The sequence below is a fragment of the Engraulis encrasicolus genome, chromosome 14 (genome assembly GCF_034702125.1).
Source record: "Engraulis encrasicolus isolate BLACKSEA-1 chromosome 14, IST_EnEncr_1.0, whole genome shotgun sequence".
NCBI classification, from domain to species: Eukaryota; Metazoa; Chordata; class Actinopteri; order Clupeiformes; family Engraulidae; genus Engraulis; species Engraulis encrasicolus.
In genome coordinates this window covers 9,613,509-9,634,752 of record NC_085870.1, presented here as the reverse complement: position 1 = coordinate 9,634,752, position 21,244 = coordinate 9,613,509, and positions in this window count along the sequence as shown.

Genomic DNA, 21,244 nt, shown 5'->3' with positions numbered 1-21,244 from the left:
ACACACAACACACACACACTTTAGCTCAACAGGCCCAAAGCAAGCAAGTCCCTGCAACCATCCCAGGGATGTGTGAAGATGTATGTATGGGGCATCTCTCCGGTGTACTGTATGTGGGGGAGAAGTGGGGGTGTGTGTACTTGTGCCTGAGCGTGTGTGCACATGTCTGTGTGTGTGTGTGCGTATGTATACATGCGTGTGTGTGTGTGTGCACATGTCTGTGTGTGTGCGTGCATATGTATACATATGTGTGTGTGTGTGTGTTTGTGTGTGTGAGAGAGAGACGGAGACAGAGAGATAGGAAGAGATTGAGAGAAAGGAGAGAGAGAGAGTGAGAGATAGAGAGAGAGAGAGAGAGAGAGAGTATTAACGTGTGTGTTTATGTGCGTGTGTTTACGTGTGAGAGTGTTTGTGTGCGTGTGCATACTTGTGTGTGTCTGTGTGTTTGTGCCCGTACGTGTGTGATTTTGTGTGTGTGTGTGTGTGTGTGTGTGTGTGTGTGTGTGTGTGTGTGTGTGTGTGTGTGTGTGTGTGTGTGTGTGTGTGTGTGTGTGTGTGTGTGTAAAAAGGCACCCAAAGATAAAGGCCCTTTAAGCACAATGGTTATAAATTACCAAAAATAATCTGGCAGCGCGCGGCAGCAAGAAGGCCTGTCAGGGCTCCGCTTCTCCCCATCTGTCACATAGCAGCCCCCCCAACTCATTAAGATTCATATCCCCGAAAGGTGACTTCTCAGGCGGGCACAGTGACAACCTAGCCCCCCCCCCCCCCTCTCCACTCCGCCCTCCACCCACCACCTCTCCTCCAACCACCCACACAACACACAGCACAGTACAGCACAGTACAGCACAGCACGCCACCAAAACGTCCAACTCCCACCCACCCATCCACCCACCCACTACTGTCTCCCTCCCTCCACAGTACAGACGCCTGGAGGCATACGCACTGACAGGTAGCTCTGCTCTCCCTGGGGGCCAGGGCATGGGGGGGGGGTGTAGGGGTGGGATGGATAGGTTAAGGAGAGGAGAGGAGGGGAGGGGAAGAGGAGAGGGGGTGAGGGAATGTGTATTATGCGTGTGTGTGTGTGTGTGTGTGTGTGTGTGTGTGTGTGTGTGTGTGTGTGTGTGTGTGTGTGTGTGTGTTTCAGAGAGAGAGAGAGAGGGGGGGCGGGAGAGTGAGAGTGAGAGAAAGAGATTGCGTGTGGAGAGAGAGAGAGAGAGAGAGAGAGAGAGAGAGAGAGAGAGAGAGAGAGAGAGAGAGAGAAGGACAATAGGTGTGTGTGTGTGTGTTTCAGAGAGAGAGAGAGAGAGAGAAGGACAATAGGTGTGTGTGTGTGTGGTCGTGTGTGAGTTTGTTACAAGGAGAGTGGGGAGTACTCTCAGGTAGTCGAGACTCCAGAGTAGGATTATCAAGTCAGAGATGCCCCCTACTGATTACAAGTCCCAAAGGTTGTACCTGGAGACAACCAAATCTGCTTTCATGCACGGACACACGCGCACACACACACACACACACACTCACTCACACACACACACACACACACACACACACACACACACACACACACACACACACACACACACACACACACACACACACACACACACACACACACACTCAAATGTATACACTTCATATTCACACTCCTTTCTCCCATCGTATTGTACCCTTAGTTCGAGGCGAGACTTTTGTGCTTAGTATAGCCTCTTACTTCACTACTGCTATTCATTCTTTGCTGAAAATACTCAACTACATAATAACAACATTGCTATGATATAGAGCTCGAAAGTGACGTCACTTCCCCCGATTTCATGGGACCTCAACGGCGTTTTTAGCCGAAAATCGTAGCATGTAATCCAATGGCGGTATTAAAATGATATTTCGATCCCGTTCGAGTTGTGCCACGAGCTCCATATATGTTGTTTCTGATATTTTTGCTTAATTTTTCGTACAAACCCCCAAACTTTTTAGAAAGCTGTGTTTCTTCACATTTTTCATGCCGACGGCCTCGGAACAAAACATTGATACTTCTGCATGAATAATCTTTATCTAGCCTCTTAAACAGCATATTTGTAGCCCAGCGCATATCATGACTGAGATCAGAAGATATTTACTCTCTACCATGTTGTTAGATGGTCAGCAGAGGTCCCGTGAAACGCGGAACTAAGGGGCGGGACTTTCGAGCTCTATTACTGAGAGTCCTAGCCCCAGTGCCTGAGCTGTGAGTTGTGCTCCAACATATGAAGAGCTACTTTACAGAATGCTGCTATATATCCTTTTTCAGAAATAATGAAAAACAACATTTTATTATGCTTCTCTATCCGTAAAATCACTGTTTACACCACCATTGAAATTTGGTAGAAATTAATCTATTTCAAATGGCAAAACCAAATGTTTAAATGATATATACCTGGCATGATTGTACCCTCTATCCCTGCCAGACCCCACCTGTCATTTGATTCTTTTAAAGGAACAGTCCACCCTTTTTTGATTTTCACATATTTGTAGTATTTCCAAGCATTATTCATGAATGTGCATATAATTTTCTTCTCAGTTTTTTCAGTACTTAGATTTATTGGATCAGAATTATTAGCATAGCTTAGCATAATCACTGGAAGTAAATGGAGGCATTAGCATCAAGCCACAAATGATCACAGGACAGGATTAAATAGGATTAATAGCTGTTTTGCACTCTGGTGAATTTTGCATTAATTTTAAAATAGCTTATAAGTACATTTGCTGATGTTTTGTTTTCCCCCATAGACTTGCATTGCTACGCTTAATTTGGCTATACTGTTAAACTAGGCAATGGAAACACATAGACGAAAATGATATGCACGTTCATGAATAATGCTGGGAAATACTGCAAATATGTGAAAATCAAAAAAGGGTGGACTGTTCAGTTTAAAGATGAGGAGCATTGCATTACATTTAAAACGGCTTTTATAGCATTTCATAAAAGAACTATTTCCCTCTTCTCATGACTGCCCCCTACTATGTCCCCCCACCACACCCCACCCGAACACTCCTAAACCACCACGAACACTATGCCAACTCCCCTATCATCCACTCACCCACAGCCCCAGTCCCTGAGCATTGTGATGATGAAGTTTTATACTCTTGAAAGGCCCTTTATCTCCTTTTTTCCAGAAAGTTTATGTGTCCATTTTGACCAAAAAAAGACACGTTTTCATTGTACTTCTCTTAAACATCAGTAACATTGCTGTTCTGTCATTTATATTAATTTATTTCTGATTGAGGAAAAATTCATTGCATCTAAACGGCTTTTATATAGCATTTCGTAACATAACTCTTCCCATGTTCTTATGACTACCCCCTGCTATGTCCTCCACCACACCCCCAACCAACCCTCCTCAACCACCAACACTAAACCCCCCCCCCCCCCCAGCACACACACACACACCCCACCCCCTAAAGCCTCAGCAGGCAGGGGTACATATAGTCACTTTGAGGCCCTAGGCGAAATAGAAACATGGGGCCCCCCTTAAAAGTGATCATATAGACATACAGATCTGTGTTTTTGGTGCTATTTTAATATTTTGTCTCGCATATATCTTCTATTACTTTACAGAAGTGGCAAATTAAGATCAAGCCTACTTTTTTGTGTGTTTATCACAACTGGTGTGACAGCTGGGGCCCCTATGGAGGACAAATTTGGTCGGGGCCCTAGGCAATTGCCTAGGTTTGCCCAATGGAAAGGCCGCCTCTGGGCCTCAGAGCTCTGGGCTCCTACTGCAGTACACATGTTCCTTCTCTCCTGAGGAGCAGCAGGTCCTCCTCTAAAAATAAAGTGTAGCCACTTGACTGCTGATCCGCTAAAGCTCCCCTGGTGACTCCCACAGGGTTGCGGAGTGAGTGGCGAGAGGGAGCGCGGCTTAACAAGCAAAACGCCTCCTCAAGAGTATATGCGCAGCGCACACACACTTATACACAGGCACAGACACACACACACGCATGCACCCATGTACGTACGCATGCACGCATGCACACAAGCGCACACTTACACGCATGCAAGCACGCACATGCACGCACACACACACGGGCACGCACGCATACACACACACACACACACACAGGCATTCTACTGCTGTCACAGAAACCGAGCCAAACCTAGATACCTGAGGGTGCTTCAAACCAACTAACACTGACTTCCCACACACCACAATACAAAGTCTGACCACCCCCCCAAAAAAAATCCACCTTTTAAGGGGTGGCCGTGAGCGAGTCGGTGTACTAGATAAAGTGGAACATGCGGAAGTGCGCCTGAGATCATTGCGCGGCGCACCAGCGAGGCGAAGTGCTGGGTGTCCCGTCAGGTGAACAGTTAATGAGGCGATTCGGGCAGACAGCCCTGGCTAATGCCCTCGCACCCGTCTGATTAGTGCAATACCCCCCCAAGAGACAGCACTGCAGCCCGGGGAGCCAGGCACTCATTATCTCCCTACCGGCTACACGGAGGAGGGAGAGAGAGAGAGAGAGAGAGAGAGAGAGAGACAGAGAGAGAGTTGGAGGGTGCTAGGAGAAAAACAGTAGTTGAGAGCAAGTGAGCAGAGAGACAGAGAGAGAGAGAGAGAGAGAGAGAGAGAGAGAGAGAGAGAGAGAGAGAGAGAGAGAGAGTGGAAGAGAGGTGGAAAAGTGGGAGGCTGGTTGGGGGTGAGGAAATGGAGAAATAGATTAGATAGGAGGTGGTGAGAAGGAGATGAAGAGAGAGAGAGAGAGAGAGAGAGAGAGAGAGAGAGAGAGAGAGAGAGAGAGAGAGAGAGAGAGAGAGAGATGTGAGCATGGAAGAGGTGTTGTTGAGAGTTTGTGGGTTGAGAAGAGAGAGAAGGTGTAGAGAGAGAGAGAGAAGAGAGGGGTAGCGGCTAGGAGGAGCAGAGAGATCAGGGTGGAGTTAGTCAGCTGCACATTCCCTTAAGCATCTTGCTCTGGACTGGAGTTCCCTGTAGCTGACTTCCTGTAGAGTTGACTCCATAGGGCATAGAGGAAGAAAATAACACTAGAGAGGACACTGCAATTTGCGACAGCACTGGGAAATGGCACATGGAGCTTTCCAACTTCCGAAGGTAGCGTAGGCACCTTCAGTCAATGCAAGTCAATGGAGAACATGCCCACCCCAGTCAAACAATTGACTAAAATTGTGTGAATAAGTAGTAACACATTAATCAAAGACCAGATTTGAAATGTCAGGCTAAATATCTACTTAAATCACATGAGTCGATAAAATACATTTAAAAATCAAATTATATATTTTATGAACATAGTTAGCAACACACTTCAACTACTGTCCTTGTATAATGTGTTGATGGACATTTTCACATGACTAAGCCACTTTTGACAGAGGTGAGCCTCCTTCTCCTTTAATTTCCATTTCTCTGACCTACCTACAGATAATGGCTGCTACAGATTGCCGAAAAAAAGGGGGGCGGGGTCACCTCTAGTGTTATTTTGTTGGGGTGGGTGGAGTTGGGGTGTTACAGTTGGGGTGGGTGGAGAGACAGAACATCAAAAAGCGCAATAAAAATCCTCACGCATCGTTGAGCTTAGTGGAAAATAGAGCTTTAAAGAAAGGGTGACACTTTTTAATTAGCTACATGCTGAAGCTTTTTCTCTTCACAAACTTTGTGCATGCAAAACTCAGTGATAAAAACAAGTTCATACCTCAGCACACACACGAATGTAAGGCGGCAACAAGTGCCATCACAGAGACAGAAAAAAAAAGAGATATTGTGAACAAATAAATACCGTGCCAATGGACTTTTCCCCCAGAAATTCACACCCACTGGCAGAGCTAAGACATCATATGGCAAAAGCAATTAAAATGTGCAATTCAGGCACTGTGTAGAAGAGGGTGCTGTTAATTGCAAAAAAAAAAGGAGGGAGTCGCCACTTCCAAGCAAGAGAGGAAGTGATGGAAGAAAGAGAGGAACGTTTGGGGGAAAAAAACACATTGTTGCTTTTTTTAGTTTGTTCGCTGGGTGTTTTTGTCAACATCTATTTTTAATTTCCTTGGGTCTTCATCTGGCCTCTTTCCTCCCTCGTGTGTTCAAAATTCTGTGATAGTTACTGTCACTCCCAATGGCAGTCGTGGGATGCTAGAAGCCGTTATGAGTGCTCAAGGACTATCGCGTTAAACGGTAATCTCAAGTGTGACGGCAGTGAATGCTCAATGATGTCTTCAGGCGGTAGAGAGAGAGGTCATGGTATAACCTTGGCCCCTTTGTCTGACAGATAGCCAGACAGGCAGAAAGACAGACAGAAGGTGGGTAGATAGACAGACAGCAGGCAGGTAGACAGACAGACAGACAGCAGCTAGGTAGATCCCCTTTGTTTGACAGACAGCCGGACAGGCTGAAAGACAGACAGACAACAGACAGACAGAGAGCTGGAAAGACAGACAGACAGACAGACAGACAGGTCGGCAGACAAGCCAGCAGGCAGACAGACTCACAGAAGAGGATGAGACCTGTTGAACCATGCCTTCTACAGACTCCCAGAGGAGGATGAGACCTGTTGAACCCTGTTGAGCCCTCTGCTCTCCCGGAGGGCCACTGTGTTGCTGGGTGGGTGACTGGACAGATTTGTATTTCACAGGACCTAAGCTGACCATCTAACAACATGGTAGCGAGTAAATATCTGCTGATCTCAGTCATTATATGCGCTGGGCTACAAATATGCTGTTTAAGAGGCTAGATAAAGATTATTCATGCAGAAGTATCAACGTTTTTTTCCGAGGCCGTCTGCATGAAAAATGTGAAGAAACACAGCTTTCTAAAAAGTTTGGGGGTTTGTACGAAAAATTAAACAAAAATATCAGAAACAACATATATGGAGCTCGTGGCACAACTCGAAGGGGATCGAAATATCATTTTGATTCCACCATTGGATATGCTACGATTTTCTGCTAAAAACGCAGTTGAGGTCCCATGAAATTGGGGGAAGTGACGTCACTTTCAAGCTCTATAGCCTGGTTCTCACCACACCTCTGTTTGTGTGTAGCTCTGGAGCCCCCTGGTGGAGCTCCAACACACACGGAGGTCTGGGAGACTGTAGTATGATTCCATTTCTGTAGGCAAAAAAATAACCTGAGAATGTATTGCCTTCAATATCAATGGCAGATTATAAACTACGTGGGCTACTGTGTATTGACGCTTTAGAGATCAACTGAAAATGTTTTTGAAGGTATTTGTTGGTGGTGTGGATGGGCAGAATGGTGGATAAAGTCATGCTTTCTGAAGGCGGAGCCAACGCGTACTCTCCCAGTAGTGGAGCTGACAAAGCTGCGCAGAACTACAGGTCGAGCAAGAGCCAGGCAAGACTGGACATAGTAGAGTAAGAGTTGTGGTTGGGTGACAAAGCTAGACGTGGGTGGGTGACGAAGGAGGATGACTAGACTAGACTAGACGTGGGTAGGCGGAATGTCCATGAAGTGAATAAGAGCAGTTAAGTGACAGGTGACAGGTAAGATGCATATAGAGGGAGGAGAAGGAGGAAAAGAGAAAGGGGGAAATGGAGGAAGAGAGAGAGGGGGGGAGGAAGGGAGAGAGGGGAGTTAAAGATGAAAAGATGACAGAGAGAGAGAGAGAGAGAGAGAGAGAGAGAGAGAGAGAGAGAGAGAGCAGTGCCAAAGAAAGGTAAACGTCTTGAAAAGAGAAGACCGAAAAAAGTAAAGATGCAAAAGAAGTGAGCGACAGGTAAGGAAAAAGAGACAATGCCAAAGGAAGAGAGAGAAGTAAAGTTGGGAGAGGCATAGGTGCAGAAAAGAAGAAAGAGGGAAGATAATGAGGTAGAGAGAGAGAGAGAGAGAGAGAGAGAGAGAGAGAGAGAGAGAGAGAGAGAGTTGAAGAGGCAAAGATACAAAGAGGAGATAGACAGAGGATGTTAAAGAGATGAATATACAGAAAAAAGGAAAGAGAGAGAGAGAGAGAGAGAAAGAGTAAGGTAAAGAGGTGTAAAGATGGAGAAGATAGGCGGTTGATGTGGGGAAGGGGAGTGGAGTGGGTCGCAGAGCTTAATGAGCTCCTGTATGCCTCTCCTTGGAAACCAGCAGTCGGCCTCTAACAACATGGGATCTCGTTAGCTGGCATTTTCTTTTTCCCCCTCTTTTCATTCATTTAAAAAAATGTCTGTGCATGGCAGTGTTGCTTTTTAAAGTACTTTTCCTCTTCTCACACCTTTTTGATTATGCTACCTGGCCTTCTCTGGGGTTCAGGTGTGTTTGCTCCTGTCTGTCACTCTCTCTCTCTCTCTCTCTCTCTCTCTCTCTCTCTCTCTCTCTCTCTCTCTCTCTCTCTCTCTCTCTCTGAGGTTTATTTTTTTCACAAACTGTGTGCTTTGCAGTTTGTGTTCTTCCACGATATGTTGGTGTGTGTGTGTGTGTGTGTGTGTGTGTGTGTGTGTGTGTGTGTGTGTGTGTGTGTGTGTGTGTGTGTGTGTGAGAGAGTGTGTGAGAGAAAAGCGAGAGAGAGAGAGAGAGAGAGAGAGAGAGAGAGAGAGAGAGAGAGAGAGAGAGAGAGAGAGAGCAAATGGAAAGTTGTTATGAAAAGAATGAGAGAAGAGGCAGAGCAGTGAGTGAATGAGTGAGCAGTGGTGTTTATGCCAAGGTCCTGACTGCCGTAGTTCAGCCCCTGAGTCAGAGGATACAGGGAGAGGAATACATAGCCCACAACACAGGGCCTGGCGGGGGCCACAGCAGGACACGAGAGAGGGTCTCACCAACTGAGACAATCACTACATTTACATGATGTTTTTCATTCCGAATTAAAATTAAATAGTTCCGTCGAGTTTACTTTGATTTTTCAATTTCATTTTCACTTTCAAAGCGGAATTATTATTATGAAATTATGTTTATTGAGTTTTCTCAGGTCTCCATAGAAACATTTTACATACAATCTTTTCATTCAGGGAGTGACCATAGAAATAAATCAAACCAAAATTGCACACATCAAAAACTTCACAGTGTGCTCCAAAAAAGAGGTCGAACCGTGAGGACCTCATTTACAGACAAAACAAAAACAAAACCCCAACATGTACGCATCAAAATAAAACTCAAGAAGAGACAAGACAAAATACAAGAGAAAAATAATAATAATGATTATGATCTAAAATTACATTTATAATAATAATATAAGAATAACAATAATCACAACAATAAAAACAATAATGGTAAAAGAAAAACTTACACAAAGTAAGAGAGGAAGGGGGGGGGGTTGCAGTGATTACTGTATACCTTACATCCCAGAACTATATATTAGTAGGACTAAAATGATCCTCCACATAGTCTATAAATGGTTGCCACACCTTCCAAAACTTCCTTTGTGAGCCTCTCAAGGCAGTCCTCATTCTTTCTAGTTTCAAATGAGCCATAACATCCACCACCCAACGACCATATGATGGAGGGGCCTCAGCTTTCCAGTTTAATAATATGAGTCGTCTAGCTAAGAGAGATGTAAATGCAATGATCTCTGACTGTGAAGCTGTAAATGTAAATGATGATCCCAGAGGAATTATTCCAAAAAGCCCCATCAAAGGGTCAGGATCTACCTTTCTATTAAAAACCTGGGTGTATGTATCAAAAATATCACACCAAAATGTTCTTAATTTAGAGCAAGACCAGAACATGTGAAACAATGTTCCTGGAGCCAGGTGGCACCTAAGGCAGGTTGCATCAGTATTAGGGTATATCTTTGCCAGTCTTGCCCTTGATAAATGGACCCTATGAAGAATCTTAAACTGCATTAAACCATGTCTGATACATATAGAGGAAGAGTGTATTCTCTCAATGGCATAGTGCCAATTCACGTCTAATATTTCTACTCCCAATTCCTCTTGCCACTGTTCTTTAATATGGTCGAGTGTTGGTGTGTTCACACTTTGGATCATTTGATACAACCTAGAAACAGATCCCCTCCATGATGGGTCATATTGAATGCATTCCTCTATCCAATCTTTGTCTGGCTGGTCTGGGAATGAAGAAAAACTTTTCCTAATGTAATCTCTCACCTGTAAATACCTAAAGAAATGTGAATTTGGTATTGAATATTTCTGGGTTGCTAGTTGGAAAGTTATAAATGTGCCATCAACAAAAAAGTCCTTCACACAAGCTAAGCCCCCTGCGCTCCACTTCAGAAAGGTCGTGTCCAACAAAGATGGTGGGAAAAGTGGATTTCCTACTATTGGACTAGATGGTAAGGTAGTCTTGTGCTTAAAATGTAACCTAAACTGGGACCAAATTCTAAGTGTAGCGTTCACTATTGGATTAGTAGTCAAATGTTTCTTACTAAGAGGTGCTGGGGCACATATTAGTGCAGCCAAATTCACCGGGGCACTCGCACTACGTTCCATCAATGCCCACAGTGGTTGATCTTCTGCTGGTTTGGGTGACATCCAGAACTGGATTTTGTGTACATTAGCAGCCCAGTAGTAATTAATAATAAAGCTTGGTAATCCCAACCCCCTTGATGTTTATGTCTTTGTAAGAACTCTTTTCTGATTCGCGGAATAGTTTTGTTCCATATGAAAGTAGATATATGTTGGTCTAACTCTTTAAAGTAAGCTTTAGGAATAAATACAGGTAGTGTCTGAAACAAAAAACAGGAAATCTGGGTAAGATAGTCATTTTAACAGAATTCACTCGCCCTGCCAGTGACAATGGCAAGGTTACCCACCTGGACAATTCCATTTTCGTCCTATCTAATAAGACCTTAAAATTCCTGTTAGAGATCTTTATATAGCCTTGTTACTATAACCCCTAAATAAGTGAAACTATCTCGTATGACTTGGAATGGATATAAGTCAAAAGACATCTGACTAGCCTGTTTATTCATAGGAAAAATCAAACTTTTGGCCAGGTTCACTTTATAACCAGAAATGCGTCCAAAATCTGATATTATTCGTAAAACTTAAGGTAGTGATTTGGATTTGAGAGAAAAAACATTGAGTCGTCCGCATACATTGAGACTTTATGTATATACTCCCCTCTTTTAACCCCTGAAATCAAAGGGGAATTCCTAATAGCCATAGCAAGTGGCTCAATGGCGATGTCAAAAAGCAGGGGAGATAATGGGCATCCCTGCCTAGTGCCTCTACCAATAGGGAAATAGTCTGACACTACTCTATCAGTGCGTACAGCTGCCTGAGGGGCATGGCATACAGTATTTTTAACCCATGTTTGAAATGTAGACCCAAAACCAAACTTATCCAGGACCTTATATAAGTAATTATGGCTTATGCGGTCAAAGGCTTTCATAGCGTCGAGTGATATAAGAACTTCAGGGACAGGTGATAAATCTGAGGAATAGAGTAAATTAAACACTCTTCGCAAATTGCTGAACAAATGCCTGCCTATGACAAAGCCAGTCTGGTCTGTGTGTATAAACTTAGGTAAGACAGATTCAAGTCTGGAGGCCAACATTTTGGTAAGTATTTTGTAATCGCAACCCAGTTAGACTTACTGGCCTATATGAGCCGCACTGTAAAGGGATCTTTATCCTTCTTGAGCAGGACAGATATTATGCTTGTGTCATTGTTGGAGGGTAGAGTTTCGTTATTAAAACATTCTTCATACACTTCTAACAGAATTGGGGCCAATTTCGCAGAAAACTTCTTATAGAACTCAACAGGGAATCCATCTGGTCCTGGAGCTTTACCTGATTTTAGACAAGTTATAACTTTCACAATTTCCTCTTGGGTTATTGGTTGGTCTAAAGCCTCCTTGTCAGGTTCTTCAATATTTCGAATTCTAGACCATCCAAAATTTTACTTATGGAGTCCTCACTAGTAGTTTCACCAGTATACAGAGTCTTATAGAACTGCTTAAACTGTTCATTAATTTTCCTTTGATCACATGTAACTGAACCATCATCCAATGCTATTTCTGTAATTTGGTTCGCAGAAGCAGACTTCTTAAGCTGATGACTTAACAGTTTCCCCGCTCGTTCCCCATGTTCATAATGTTCACTACGAGACCGCACATACATATCCTGCATTTGGCTTGCTATGGAAATATCATATTCTGTTTTTAATAAAAGCCTCTCCTTGTAAAGTTCAGAGGAGGGTGCAGATGCATGCTGTTTATCAATTTCCTTTATTTTATCCGTGTATATAATTTCTTGTTTGCATTTGCTGTATAAGAAATAATCATACCTCTAATGTAAGCTTTCATAGTCTCCCAAAGGGTGCATCTACTCACCGTAGGAGAGTTATTAGTCAGTAAGAACACATCTATCTGATTAGACAAATATGTCACAAAGCCCTCATCTGAAAGCCATCGTGGGTTTAGGCGCCAAACTAACTGAGATGGAACTTGTCCGGGGAAGCTAAGTACCATATTAACAGGTCCATGATCTGAGATAACAATAGCGTCATAAGTAATAGATCTAAACAAAGGCAATAATGCATCATCTATAAGAAAATGATCTATCCTGGAATATGATTGGTGCACATGAGAAAAAAAAGAATAGGCTTTAGAATGTGGGTTATGGTGTCTCCAAGGATCAATAACTCCATATGCTTGCATGAATGAATTCACAGCCTGGGTTGTCTTACTCATCATTTTGGTTGTAGGATTTGAGCGGTCTAATTTTGGACACAAAACGCAATTCAGATCAGCCCCCAGTATTAACTTGTGTGAGTCCATAGCTGGCAGGAGAGAAAAAAACATGTTTGGAAAAAAAAAACCTGAATCTTCCCAGTTAGGTGCATATATGGTGGCTAACACCACTGGCAAACCAAACAATTTCCCTTTAATTATGACAAATCTACCATTGCTGTCTGAAATAACTTCACTTTCTGTGAATTGGACCCCTGTGCGTATTTAAAATGGCTACCCCTCGAGATTTGCAAATTAAACTTAGAGTGATATACCCATGAATAGCCCTTCTTATGCAGTCTACCATGGTCTTTAAGGAGTAAATGCGTTTCTTGCAAGTATACTATATCTACAGACATTTTCCTCAAATGTGCAAATACTTTAGAGCATTTAACAGGGTGGTTAAGCCCGCGGACATTCCATGTGACTAACCTTGTCCTTGGCTCAGCTTTACTTGGATCACATGATGACATAGGGAGGAGTTAGAATTCTTATGTATAGCATGGGTATGTAATCTACAATGTTTTTCTGTAACTTGTCACTGCAAAAAATAGTACGTTCAGGGAGAGGGACACAGACACAAAACAACAAAAATAACGGTAAAAAACAAAAAAACAACAGTGTGGAATAACAATGCAGAGAGAAACAGAACGGTTCCTCTGCATAGAATGCTCCATCAGTCCCAACTGCGGCGATCACGCCGATGATAAGCATTCCGAAAAGGAGAGAAAAAAGCTTACCATGTCTCACGCTAGAACTGACACTTTTAAGATAACGTTGGAAATGTCCACAGTATTAGTGCAATTTCACACAACCGTCCATATCGCACCAGTTTGAGGTCACCTTGGCTACTGGCCTATAGCCTATTCATGTTAAACCAATCACAAGACTACTGTATCTATGCATTATATGCCGGAGCATTGATTATGTTCTCCACAACATAGACCTTGGCTTTTCTCGGATCTATAAATTTTTCTACCGTACCGTCTGGAAGTGTAATTTTCAGCTCAGCAGGATACATCACGCCAAAACGGAGCTTATCGATTTTGGCGTCTCGCAGCATCTTCTTAACGTCGTTAAACTTGGCTCGGCGTTTGCTAACCTCATAGCTGTAGTCGGGAAAGATGCGTATGTCGTCGCCGTCGGTCGTCCTTAGAAGTTTCCCTCCTACCTTGTCCAGAATCGCCTTTTTCTCCTGGAAATAGTGGCACCGGAGAATGAAGGTTCTGGGCGAGCTTGCCTCTTCTCCTTGTTCGACGTTCCGCAGGGCTCGGTGCGCTCGGTCTAGCAGAGGAGCTTTCTCCAGTTCCAACGTTTCACCAAGCATCTGAGACACATAATTCAGAGCCCCCTTGACGTCTTCTCTCCCTTCTTTCACTCCAATTATCCGCAAATTGCAACGGCGTGATCTATTTTCCAAGTCCTCATTCCGTGCTTTCAATTTGACAATGTCTTTCTTCATTTCTGTTACCTCACGTTCAAGGGTGCTGATTATAGTCGAATGCTCGCTAGTCGCTTCCTCCAGTTGTAGGAACTGCTGCTCCAAAGCATCGGCTCTGCCGTTTACATTGTCCATACCCGATCTCCATTCCTCCCTAAGCTGGTCCATCTGACTTATGATGTCTGCCGTCTGTACTTCCATTTTCTCATCGATTTTCGCCAAAAGTTCTTCTTTCAGTGCTGTAATCGCCTGAAGTATTGGCTCTTGTCCGGACGAGCCAACAGTGCTAACCGGAGTGTTAGCTGGCTTAGCCGACCTGCCACGACCCGACATAACTGAAGAAATAGACGGTTTAAAGTATAATACAGTAGTCTTGTAGGTTAAATATTGCGTTATCCCTCGACTGGCGACAGTTGACTTTGTATTGACTTGTGAACTTTATACATAGGGTCAATTCTAACGGAGCTCCCCAAAAACGCGTCTACATGGCTCTGCTACCGGAAGCGTCCTTTCAAAGCGGAATTAAACTTTATTCAGAATTACAGTCAGTTAATTCCGATTTAAATGTCTCATGTAAACGTAACAATTGCCTAATTTAACCATGTAAGCATTTTACTTTCTTAACGTGTCACATACTTATTGACACACACACAGAGGGACTAAAGTAAATGCGGGGAAGTTTCTCAGATATGTTGTATATTAGATACTGGATTTTGGGCTTTTATTAGCTGCAAGTTGTGATTTTTGAACATATAATGTGCAACGTTACAATATAATGTGCAAAGTATAGTTTCACTAACAGAAAATAAATAGAAAAAAAGAAATAAAACAAATGGTCACTTAAGTGATTACTGCCATTATTTGACTGATATGATGAGATATTCACGATGAAATGCTTTAGCCTGCCAGTTGCAGTTGGAAAATCTTCAAAATTTTAAATAAATAATATTGTTAAGACTTGTTAGAGTCTAAAAAAGTACCTCTATGAGCAGTGCCAAATGTGATGTGACAGGAGGGAGATGGCAGGTGGTTTGCAAAGTAAGGGAAGCCTCCCAGTGATTGAGTGCTACATGGAAAAGCGATACCAGGTGCTGCAATTCACCACAGGTGGCCTCTTCTTCCACACCTGTTCCATAGGTATCGCCTTCTCTTCTTCCGCTACCTTCATTTCACCTCTCCTCTCCTCTCCTTTCCTCTCCTATCATCTCCTCGCCTCTCCTCTCCTTTCCTCTCCTATCCTCTCCTCTCCTCTCCTTTCCTCTCCTATCCTCTCCTCTCCTCTCCTCTCCTCTCCTGTCCTCTCTGCTCCTTTCCTCTCCTCTCCCCTCCTCTTCTCACTTCTCTTCGTATCTCCCTTCTCCCATCTCCTTCCCTCTCCTTTCATCTCTACTCCCTCCTTTGGCTACCCCAATGTAACTGTGCTCCATACAGTTTAAAAAAAAAAACACCGCCTACAATGTGCTCACATACAGTACCCCTAGTATAAAGCAGTCCTGGTTGGCAATCATTGTTTTTCACCAGTTTTAACCTGACAATGCTTGCAAAAATTGCCAGCTTTTGACTACATGACATTATGTATACAGGCTCCTAAAACCTGAGCATTGATCAGACAATTTGAGCAGAATTGTCAACACTTAATTAAACATTAATTTCTTAGTCTCCTCAGCACATTAAGAGATGAAATAATACAAAAATATAGCTTAGTTTCTTTGGTACGGCATCTCTGAACGAGGGAGAAAGGTTACTCTTGTCCATTCATCTTAGAAGCCGACAAACTCGGTAGCCTAAGTCTTCCTTCTCATCTTCAAATATCATTTTAATCCACTGACCTCTTTGGATCATCAGATATCTCTATCTCAACATCACTCACTCCTGGTCGTTGTTGGTAAATATGCATAGATGTGGCAGCTGGCATAATATCCGCCAAAATTGTTAAAAATCCATGGCTAGCCTAAGTCTATGTTGGAATTGGGGGTGGGGGGTTTCTCGAGTCCAAAAGGGGGTCCCCGCTAAAAAAGTTTGGGAATCACTGTGTTAAAAGATGGGTTAGGTATACTGTATCAAGGAATAACAGAAACAGAAAATCAGTACCTTTACCATGACAAAAAGAACTGTCGTAATTGACGACAAGATTTCCATGTAGACCTACGCAGCTGATGCATGTGTTGGTGGAAAAGAGGAGACAGTAATTCCCCAGACAGGGTTCGATATGAAAGTAAGACAAGTCAATTTTTGTGAACTGGAACCAACCAAACAGCTGTATGTAAAACCCAATCCGACTTTAACTCACTCAGACACACAAATTGACACTTTTAGTGCAAGGTCCATTTTTACGCACAGTATATGGAGAATACATTACCAAGCCATAAATGTCATCTACAACCGTTGGAGAAAGGCAGAGGGGAAAAAAAATAATGGATATGCCATTATGCGATCATTGATGTTATTAGCTCCCTTGCCGTGCTTGACCAGACACCACTATTGCACAGTGGACTGTAACCAGTATTGTTTTAGAGCAATGCGAGTGGACAGGTCGATTGGCTTGCCTATGGGCCATGAATGATGACGGACTGGGACACAAACATGGGGTGCAGAGCCAATAACAGCTCCATCCACATCGGTCTGGCCTGGTCCTCTTCAGCCCAGCTTTTCTTCTCCTTTTTATATTGCTGAAACTGCTTTTGAACCCATTTTGTCCTAAGCCCTTTTTGGGAAAGGGTGCCCTCTTCCTATTCAATCCTAAATATCTCAGCCTCCGAAGCACATACAAACTTGAAATGAGTTACATTTAAAAGCCAAGACCCTCCCCTTGCATTGTAACGTGTTCATTCAACTCTAACATACCCATATAGTTAATAAAACAGCTAAAGTCTCAAAATCCTGAAAACCCTGTATATGTGTCTCCAGGACACAATGGGTTAAAGGATAGTTCCAGCGTAAAATCAAAGTTTCACCATCGCTTTCCCATGCCACATAATGTATCTAATGATGAGCCATTCTGGGCAATGCCGCGCCGTTATGGAGTTAGCGAATTTTAAGCTTTTTGGCGAAATACGCAGCCAATGCATCACGGCGGGGCCAATTATAGGCCTATTATTTTCTGATGTTTCCCCGCTATAAACAACTTCAAAAACGACACACTTCATCACAAAGGTCTCGTCAATCAAACCGAGGCACAGAGACGATCATCGGACCACACAGTGTTTTCAGAGGTGTCTCACTGTTGCAACTCTCTGACCCGGATGCACGCTAGTTCTACTCAATCAGGTGGCTAGGTAGGCTAAACATGGTCCGCGGTACACCGGCTGCGACCGTAAAATGAAAAGCTGGAACCCCGACCGTTTTCACCGACGGCCACTGTCTAAACCAGCCATATTACGGGAATGGCTAATAGCATCAGAAGTGGACAAAACTGACATAAAAACCCGGAGGGATCGCGACTACCGTGTGTGCAGGCAGCAGATTTGAAGAGTTGTATGGAGAGTACCGGTGGCAGATGGACACACACTCCCAACTGAGATCACTCCCGGACGTGTAGCCCCAGGTGGTTTTATCACTCCCAGACGTTCGATCAGGTAGGCAGACTACTCTTACAAAGTAATTGCAACACGGTATAATATAACATGGATTCAACTTTGTAATAACACACCACTGGTGGTGTAGGTAGGCTACTACATTCCAGCCCTCCTCCGTTGCGTAATGGTCCATCTGACCTCGCGCGCCCTGGTCAATTTAGTGTCTACTTCACTGAAACTACTCTAGCATGCTTGACATCAACCACATCGAATGCCTCAGGTCGCACAATTTCACAATTTCACTTGCCATCCCGCGCTAGTTTGTTTTGACAGTTTATTTATCTCCTGTAGTGGGCTACATTTACGGCACCTGCCTTCCCAAAACAGAGTGCTTGCTGGCAAAGACGCGCGGTGTTGCAACCAGTTTCACAGATTCACAGACACTCAAGATTCATGAGCCAGACACATTTACACATGTTTCTCTCTCTTCAAACATACCTCCATAGCCATGCGCCTTTTTGGTACAGCATTCATCTTTAGACGGTTTCGTTTAGGTGTTCCATCTCCCTTACTCTTCTTGTAGTCATCATCCTCGAAATGCTCCCTCCATACACGGTAGTAGCGATCCCTCAGGGTTTTTATGTCAGTTTCGTCCACTTCTAATGCTATTAGCCATTCCCGTAATATGGCTGGTTTAGACAGTGGCAGTCGGTGAAAACGGTCGGGGTTCCAGCTTTTCATTTACGGTCGCAGCCGGTGTAAGAACCGCGGACCATGTTTAGCCTACCTAGCCACCTGATTGAGTAGCCTGCATCCGGGTCAGAGAGTTGCAACAGTCAGACACCTCTGAAAACACTGGCCAGTGTGGTCAGTGTGGTCCGATGATCTTCTCTGTGCCTCGGTTTGATTGACGAGACCTTTGTGATGAAGTGTGTAGCGTTTTTGAAGTTGTTTATAGCGGGGAAACATCAGAAAATAATAGGCCTATAATTGGCCCCGCCGTGATGCATTGGCTGCGTTTTTCGCCAAAAAGGTTAAAATTAGCTAACTCCATAACGGCGCGGCATTGCCCAGAATGGCTCATCATCAGATACATTATGTGGCATGAGAAAGCGATGGTGAAACTTTCATTTTACGCCGGAACTATCCTTTAAGCCTTCTATTAATATTACTTTGTACTTATTTAGACAGTAACATCTCTATTATAACATTTCTATTCTTTTTTTTTTGAATTTTTCTTTATTTGATAGGACAGTGTGAGAGGTGGACAGGAGGCAAATTGGGAGAGAGACGGGGAGGGGTCGGCAATGGACCCAGGCCGGGAATCGAACCCTGGTCAGCCGTATGGCAGGCGACTGAGGCGAGTGCCCTATCGGTTGGCCCCGACAGGGCCAACATTTCTATTCTTATATCTCCCTTACTCCTTTACATATTATCTGTGTGTACATGTCTGTATGTATGCGGTCTACTTTTGCAAAAGTTGTATGTAAGTGTAACGGAGGCTAACTAGCGCAGAGTTGGCGTGGAACGTTGGTAAACCTCCCTCCGATAGCCTCATACAGTCTCGTGCCGTTGGGCCGAGAGACTAGTCTCTTGGCCCAGCGGTATCGTACTGTGTCTCCCATTCCGAACCGTTGTAGTTGACGAGGTCGCACGTTCGATCCCCGAGGGGGGTGAACAGGTGCAAGATGACCTCCGTCACAGTGGTGCCGCTGACCCGGGATGGGAGTGAGGTTTAAGGGGGAGAGTGTAACGGAGGCTAACTAGCGCAGAGTTGGCGTGGAACGTTGGTAAACCTCCCTCCGATAGCCTCATACAGTCTCGTGCCGTTGGGCCGAGAGACTAGTCTCTTGGCCCAGCGGTATCGTACTGTGTCTCCCATTGCCGAACCGTTGTAGTTGACGAGGTCGCACGTTCGATCCCCGAGGGGGGTGAACAGGTGCAAGATGACCTCCGTCACATATGATACTGCCGCAACACATGAATTTCCCCACTGTGGGATAATAAAGGGCATACATTTTTTTTTTTTTTACATTTTTTACATATTACTTTTTCACATTCTTTATCTTAACTTTTTTTTTCCCTCCCTGACTATTCCTGTGTTATTTGTGTCTTGAAATGTCCATGTGGGCATTCGTTTATTTGTGTATTTATCTAAGGTACTGGATACCTGCATTTCCCCCTGGGGATTAATACAGTTACTCTACTACTACTCTACTTACTTACTTAGCTCTGCTTCACCTCACACAGACTATTCCTCAGGGTGGTGCTCCACCTTCACCCATCTAGCCTCCATCCTCCATCCCCCATCCTCACTCCTCTATCTCCTCTATCCTCCATTCTACGTACTCCATTCTATTTCTTTCTCTCTCTCCCTCTCTCTCTCTCTTTCTCTCTCTCTCTAAAGCCGGACCCTGTTCTGCTTATCCTTCCTCCTGATACGACAGCAGTAAATAATGAAATAAATTACTCTGAAATTCTGAAATTTATTAAAATGATGGCAGCAAGAGTGGAGAGGAGAGGAGAGAGGAGATGGAGAGAGGAAGTGAGCATGTATCTCTCTCTCTCTCTCTCTCTCTCTCTCTCTCTCTCTCTCTCTCTCTCTCTCTCTCTCTCTCTCTCTCTCTCTCTCTCTCTCTCTCTCTCCTTTACCTTGTCTGTGCCCTGTGCCCTTTGGTCTTGCTCCCACATTCTCTTTCACAATCACTTTCTCTACTCTGTCTCTTCAGGTCTTCCTTCTTTACTCTTTCTATGTGTGGAGTGTTCTCTAGCCCTGTGTTAATTCCCTCTACTCCAGTGGTTCTCAAACTTTTCGTGTGAAGTACCCCCTAAGAAAATATTGACCTCTCCGAGTACCACCTTGACAACCAACATTAGAAAATTGCATTAAGGCCTTCCATATTCACCTTTGCCAGGAGAGGTTCATAATGGCATTCCAAGTACCACCAGAGATGTCTCATGTACCACCAGTGGTACGCGTTACACAGTTTGAGCACCTCTGCTCTCCTCTATTGTCTTTTTACCGCCGTTTCTTCTTCCTGCAGCCTCCCTGTCTCTATTTCTACAACCCTTTTCATGTGCTTTCTTTCTCGCCCTCTTCACCCTCCCACTGTCTACTTCTCTCTCTTTCACTCCTCTTCCTTCCCTCCTCTCTCTCTATCCTTTCTATGCCCTACACCCTTCTACCCTCTGTCCTGCTCTAAACAAACACCCCCCCTTTTGCCCCCTCTTCCACCTCTTACGTATCCCCCCCATCTTCTTTTTATTACACTTAATATTTGCTTTGCTCCACCAAGCGGTCTGTGACAGGCCAACATTTAATATCAATTTGCCCAGCGCCTGCGGTTGTGTGTGCCTTCTGTGGGCGAGCTGGACTGGGGTGGAGGGGTGTTGGGGGTTGGGGGGTTGGGGTTAGTGGGCTTGCCTTGCGTGGTGGATAAAGAGACTGTTTTGATTCATTGTTGGACTCTCATGCCAGTTATTTTCCACTACACTCGAGGGTGTGTGTGATCCCTTTTTTCTTCTTCTCTGTTCTCTGTTTCTCTCTCTTTCTTTCCCTCTCGTCCGTTCTCTGGGATGATGGGCCTTTTTGTCAAGGCAGCTCACACTTGCGGACACACACACACACACACACACACACACACACACACACACACACACACACACACACACACACACACA